Raw genomic sequence first — 7,717 nt, 5'->3', positions numbered from 1 at the left:
CAAACTACAGGATACTGCTGAACTTGCCATGCCAGAAGTCTTTCTAGGTTTTAGGCATATGGTCAAAGAATGGACCAATCTTGCTGATGCCTATGTGACAGAAGAGCCAATACAGCAGCTGAAGCAGGACAGCTGGACTTCCAGGACATCTTTTCAGTAGAATCCTATGACTGTAGACGTATATCTATTAATTCAATCTCCATACCCAAGGACCCAGATATGGCTCCAGTATTTGTTAAACAATACCGATTACCTCTCACTTCCATGTAGTCACTCACGAAAATTATTAAGAGCTTAGCATCCCGTGGGATAATATATTCGATCCACAGTGCCAGTACTGGGGATACTAAAACCAAATGGGCAATGGAGACTATGTGCAGACTTGAGGGAGCTGAACAAACGGATCCACATGTTAAGATAGCCACTTTCATACATCGACTGAGGGCTGGCACCGATCCAATGGTCAAAAGTGTACACAACCATTGACTTGACAAACGATTACTGGACCATACCCGTGAGTAGGGAAGGCCAATACAAGCTTGCATTTATCTTTGGGGGCAGCAATACACTTAGACCTGAACCCCCTTTGGATAAATAAACTCGGGCAATGAGTTCAACATCCTTCCGCATAAGGACATGCCCAATTTGGGTGAAAGGGGAAACCTGGCTTATGTAGATGATGTTTTGATCAAGAGCTCACCGTGGAAGAACATATTGCAGAAATCTGCTATGTTCTGACCCAGTTGGAGACAACCGGAGCAAAACTGTCCTTTCAGAAGGGACAGTGGTGTAAGACCTGAGTGAACTTCTTGGGGCACAAAATCAACCCTCACGGTCTCAATCCCCAGGTAGAGAAGGCAGAAGCCTTATTGAAATTAAAAGACCCCACTACTCTGTGAGAATTGAGAAACCTTCTTGGAATCACTATTTCTAATTGTCAGTTCATTGAAGACTACGCAGAGGTCACTCGACCGTTGGACCCAAAGGTCCAGCGTTGAGTGCGAGTGGGGTTTGGAACAACCTAAGGCAATTAAACAACTGAAAATAAGCTTTTTCCAAGGTCCTTGTTTGGCTTACCCCATCAAGAATAATAAGCTATTCTTGGAGACAGGGTTTTCAGATACCTGCCTAACCGCGGTATTGTACCAAAAGCACGACAAGGTCAACAAAGTCATCTCATACACAAACAAAACATTGTCCTCTGTGAAGGAAAAACTCAATGACTGTGAAAAGGCACACCTGGTGATGGTGTGGGCATTGAAAAACTACCGCCCATTCATCCAGCGGGAGAAGATAAACGTAGAGACTCCTCATCAACCGTTGCAATGCTTACAAAGAGACATGATCCAGGATGGGAATGTAAGACATCTGGATTCTGTTCAAGCAAGGCTTTCCTGTGGAGGTCAAATATGGGCAAAGCAAGAAGAATCCTCTAGCTCATGGATTGGCTGACTTGCATGATTGTGCTCAAGAAAACTGTTGTGAGTATGAAAGTCTAATAACCAAAGATAATATGGAGGCGTATCTAACTGCCCTACACAAGGTCTATGAATAATGCACTTACCACGGGATACCCATAGTGTATGTGGGTGGGTGCTCCTTCCATGTTGGTATTAACGGGAAACATAACTAGTGGCTGGCATTGGGAGTGTCTGGATGAATGATACCCCAGAGCCCTCTGCTGGTTACAAAATAGGACCCCGAAGTAGGCAGGTTGCAGAGTTGATGGCAATTCATCAAGCCATCCTCACTCCAGTACACCACCAGCTCGAAGAACTGGTCATAATCACTGACTCTGATTATGTCAGGTATGGGTTTTTGGAACACCTGATTAACTGAAAGACTTGAGGCATGCTTTGTGCTAACAATAAAACCTTAAAGCATGAGCAACTGATCCAGTCGATTAATGATATGGTGACCTCTAATGGAATGACCATCTATTGGAAGAAGATGAGAGGTAATTCCAAAATAGAGGGTCTGGATGACACTGGGAATGCCCTGGTTGACCATCTGGCTAATACCAGAGCCCTGCAAGGGCATTTTATAGAGACGGAATCCCTGCTGGGTGAAATCCAAGTCACCACTGTCACCAGGTAACAAATTGGTGCCAACAGTGAACTCTTCACTGCCCAGAGTAAGGATGCCCCAAAAGCAGATTTGATCACTGCACAGAAAGATTACCCTATCATTGGAAAGTTCGATTGACACATTGAAGGCCCCGTGAGTTTTCCTCTAACAGAATTGGATTATATCGGTAAAGAGGATCTCCTTGTAATGATGAAGTTTTCCAAAATGTTCAGAATCCAAGATGGATTGTTAATACAGAGACCCCTATCTGCACGTGAGCAGTGGGTGGTACCAACCTCATTCCGGTGATGTTGAATCACAATGCAGCGAACTGCCAGTCATAGGGGTTTTCACACGACATTGGAAATCTTGAGCGAGGTTGCATTTGGGCCACAGATGGGCCAGGACCTCAACATATAATTAAAGGGGTGTCTTGTGTGTGCACATTTTCAGTCAAATTCCCCCCCACACGGAGCCCACCTACAAAAAAGGAGAATGACACTGCCGGTGTCAGATTTGCAAGTTGATTTCATTTGGCCAGTAACTCGCCTCTCTAGAGGAAACAAATACATGTTGACTGTAACATGCTTGTTTAGAAAGTGGGTAGAATGTCTTCCTGCCCTGAATTGTAAGGTGGAAACAGCTACCGCTTTAATGATCAATCACATCTTCTCTTGTTTCAGCCTCTGTCATACGATTGAGTCAGACCAAGGAAGTCATTTTACCAGTGTAGTGATGACGAAGATGTGGGTGATTATAGGAGTAAAATGAAAACTCCACATTGCCTACCGCCCTGTCTTGAGTGGGGGGGTTCAGAGATACAAGACAAATGTGAGCAACCTGAAGAAGTTCATGGCTGACTCTGGACCCAGTTGGGACATTCGATTACCACTTGTCCTGATGGCTATTAGGTCTACATCATCTTCTGCCACTAACATGTTTCCATTTGAGTTTATGACCAGACTAAAAATTTGGTTGCCTCAGCATCTGGTCTATAGAACTCATAGAACTCAGGAGCAGACACTCATTAACATGTCCACCTCTCATGAGTACATTGCGAACCTAAGGAAGCATCTCCAGCACACTTTTGCTCATGCACAGTGAAACTTGGAAGTTGGCTGAAGGAATTAAATCATACAATGAACTAAGCACCAAGGAAAAGCAGTATGAAGTAGGTGACAAGGTTTTCCTGTACAATTTCTAGAGGAATCATACCTACTTATAAGATTTGCATCCCAAAAGGAAAACGAGAAATGGGTCCATATAAATCAGTTAAAAAGCTGTCATCCAAAATCTGTCATCCCAGACAAGCTTTACGACCCAATGAAGTTAGAGCTGAGGAACCATCTGAGGAATGAAGGCAAGATGAAAACCTGGGATGGACACTAAAATATATATAAAAGGGGAGTAGTTTTATTAATATTCATCGGAAATGTTAAAAAGGTTTGTCTCGCAGTTGCAAAACTGAAATTTGATAAATGTCTCTCAATTTATATGAAATCCTGTCTCGATTTCTATTCAGTGTTTGTCTCTCAACTTCTGTGTAATTTTATGTGGGGAAATCATGTCTAACCAAAACCTCTGATCAACTCTTTTCACTCCTCTCTCAAGAATGATTGACATCCTTCCTTCCAGCCTGGGGAACAGAAGCACTGTAGTTGAGGAATGACCGTAGAGACCCTGAAAGGAACCAAGAAAAATAAGTGGGAGGTGTTCCAATGCCATGCCCAACAAGGAGCTGGAGACCAGAGCATCCACTCCCTGAGGAAGGAAAACGAGCAGCACGTGCTCCATCAAAACATTTAAATTGGGAGAAAAACCCCATTCTCCTCTGCGCTTTCCCAGGAGTAATTATGATTAAAGATCAAGGGGCTGGGGGAGGGTTTGTTGAGTTTAATGGCTGCAAGGCCATGTTAGGCCCAAAATGTGCAGAAATACCTTCTTGTAATGGGAAGGCACACTGGCAGACTGAAAAGCTAGCATCAGAAATGTCCACACTGCTAATGTATGTACTTCTGCACTTACAGTCCAGGAATATGTGAAAAATGAAACCAGGATGCGAGTACATTTTAATACACTTAAATATATTATATTGAACTGGATGCTTTGTCTAGAGCTTTTTTTGTTATATATTCTGCCTTCAACTCTGTCGCAGACTAGCTGCTGGGTTTGGCATGCTCTTTTCTTTCTACGGTTACGGAGCTGTTGAGTTCCCACTCAGAACTCAGAATATTCTGTCATCTTAAAGGAACAGTTAGTTAAGAAGAATGGACAGTTCTTTTTAGGTCATGCTTTGTTTGCACCTTGTCAGGAATTACAAGTTGAAGTGCTGAAACTGTTTCCTGAACCTGTCCCTGTTGGACACAGGGAGTTAAATGAACCCTTGAATTGTTCCAGAGATTTTTGTGGTGACTGCCTGTGGTGGACAGTGTTCAGAAGTAGGTCATTCTTTACCAATCAGCTCAGAGATAACTCCTTCACATCTGAAACTATAGATTGGTTAAGATCTTTCTAGATAGCACCAGCACCTTTGGTATTTTTTTGATCCAGGTGTCATTGTGGTGTTGCCTTTGTGATTGTGCTGATGGTGCATACCTTTTCCAAGAGGGCAAATGGTACTCCTTTAAAGAAGTTGACTATTGCTGTTTCATCGACACCTGTGTTTTTGTTTCTTCTGAACTTTCTTCATGGAAATATAAGGAAGAGCACTCCTGATTGGTTTTCCAGTACACTTCTAACCTCTTGGAATTAGTGCTTTTCTCTGGTTATCGCCCCCCAATCTAATGGTCAAGCAAAATGGGTAAATCAGACTTTTCAGCAATATTTTAAATTGTTATCACTACTATTCAGACAAATTAGAAGATGCTCATTGACATTTATTTCTGTTTGGCATATGCACCGAGGTTTTTCTGATGTTGTGCTTCTACAGAATACGGTTCCTCCTCTGGCACACTTTTATGAACATTACACAAGACTCCACCTTTGCATGTTAAAAGTCTGGATGACCCCTATGAAGTTGTGAAGAGGATTGCTAACAAAAGTGAAGCTCTTAAATAATCTAAAAGTGATACATTTGGTTATCATCCAGGTTTCCTCCAGCATGCTTTCGACCAGTGATGAATTCTGATAAAAAAATTTCATTCTGTTTCACTTCATCTTTGCATTATTAACTGAATGATTCATTCAGTGTTTCATTTATTTCAAGTGAAACCTCTGGATCAGGTACCCTTTGAGCATGATCGGGTCCTCCCTTCTTTAATATCAGTGGATTGTATTGAGGAAATTAAAGTTCCTTACATTTGCGATAACTCATATTTCTAAGAGGTTCATGAACTCATTTGTTGATTTACCCTGCTAGTAACAGATATTTGGAACCCAATTCCTATGTCCACTCTTCCCAGTTGATTTGTTGTTGTTGCTGATAGTCCAAGGCTCCAGGGGTTTGAAGAATGTGGGTTGTGGTGTGTAGTGTCATTCCATGGTATGAGGTCCAGCAAGGTATCTGGGTTGATGAAGCCAAGATTGGAGATTTGGGGTGTTGTGTGGGTGTAGGGATCAATGTGGCCCTAGGGTTGAGAGTGTGCTATCAGTTCACAACTGTGGTAGTGAGCCATTGTGGTGGGTTGCAGATGGTGGCTGGGGCCCCATAAGCAACATGGAGGAGTGTGGGGCATTCCCTGACGAACAGCGTTCGAGTGGGTAGGGAATTAACTGCATATGATCAGACATTGGTTGAATGATTTCCAATCAATTTATAATTTGTGTCATTCTAGTGGGTAGGGAATGAACCGTATCATGGCAGGTTTTATACACGCATGGTACAAACATACTTTGTTTAACCATCTCATACCAATTGGTATAGAGATAGCGTTTCAATTCTTAGTTCGACCTAAAGGGCATACATATTAACCAAGGTCAATCTTGACCTTCATTTAGCTTAGAACTGTGCATAGTAAGCTCAATGGACATCTGGACACATTATACGTCATCACGCATTGCATAATTCAGACGTGATACGAGCGTGTATAAATATCTCCAAAATGGCACCCACTTGTAGTGCGCAAGTGGGTTGTCAGTCTTGGATGCCCTAATCTGACACCTATATCCAATTGAAGGTGAGTTTCAGCTGTGTTAGCCCCTTATTTCAGGGTGAGACATTAGGAATCCGGTGGCAACACTCGATTCAAGTTTAATGACAACATGTCCTGTGACACTTGTGCTCACCATAACCACTGCTGTATGGTTATCTGATCATAACTAATTTTTGGCAATAATTTACTAGTTTTAGGTGCCCTAATCCAGCACCTTTGTCCAATTTATGGTGAATTTCACATGTCTTAGCCCTTTATCTCGGGGGTGAGACAATATGTCACTAAAATCCGGTGACAGTGCTCAATTCAAGCTTAATGGCAACATGTCCTGGTGACACTTGTGATTTCAAATTGATGCTGACTCAACCCCAAAGCCGACCATCTTATATTATATTGACATTCAAGAATCAGAGTTGAGCTTATGTCTCCTTACAACTTAGAGAGGAGACAGACTTGCATTTGACACTAGATTAATTTTCACACACCTTGACATTTTACAGCAATAAGAATCGGAATTAACCAACAGTTGAGACCATTTGAGCTTTCTCATGTTTTAGTTGGAAATATGGCACACAAGTAAGTGTCAATCCTTATATTTATGGGTTGCATCCTTGCAATTGGTGACAGAGTATTATAATATTCAATCATCTATTCTTACCCTTCAATGACTGATAATACTTCTCGCCATATCATAGGTGCTTTCCAGAGTATTTATTAACTGAATAACTCACTAAAATGGAGTCTATTCGCAATCTTCACTAGGGCATTCTCAGATCAAGACACCACAATGAAGTCCATTCACAACTTGCACACGCATACCAGTGGCAATTTTGCAATGAAATGTATCCACGGCACTGGCATTCACACAGAATTATATTTTCATAAACAAAGAGATAGGACAATAAAATAATCAACTACACGTGTAATGCTGGGAACCAACACACCTCTCTAACTAGAATCCGCGTACTCGTATCTTGAATAAATGGATGGAATACAAACAAAAAAATCCAAAATAAATACAGGGTAATTCATAGAATTCAGCGCACAAGTGGCGCACGTGGCTGGTGCGCAGTGTGCGCGTGTGACTTTCTGCGCCAGCCGCGTGTGCTAAAATGCATTTCCGCGCACAGCGTATTCATGGATTTTAGCTTCCAAAACCAGCCGTGGCACAGAGTGGCGCAGCGACCCTGCAGCAGCGCCAGTTACGCCCGCAACCCCTCCCCGTGTGCCATGCCCAGCGCACAAATCCCGTACATGGTGCACAGGCCCCCAACCACGAAAATGCCTGAAAAACTCCCTGCGCACCCCTCCGAATACACGTACCCCGCTGCACGGGGAGTCTCACACGTGATTGGAGCGGGGTAAGTGTATAACTGGGGTTCGTGGGAAGTTTCACATGCGATTGGAGCGGGGTACGTGTATTTCAGGGGTGCGCGGGACATTTCACATGCGATAGGCCCTGTGCGAGTGGGGTACGTATATTTCGGGGGTTCGCGGGAATTTTTACACGCGATTTGAGCGGGATACGTGTATTTCGTGGGTGCGCTGGAAGTTTCACA

The sequence above is a fragment of the Ambystoma mexicanum genome, chromosome 1p (assembly GCF_040938575.1).
Source record: "Ambystoma mexicanum isolate Mex_15411 chromosome 1p, UKY_AmexF1_1, whole genome shotgun sequence".
Classification (NCBI taxonomy): Eukaryota; Metazoa; Chordata; class Amphibia; order Caudata; family Ambystomatidae; genus Ambystoma; species Ambystoma mexicanum.
Note: the sequence above shows the minus strand (reverse complement) of the source record.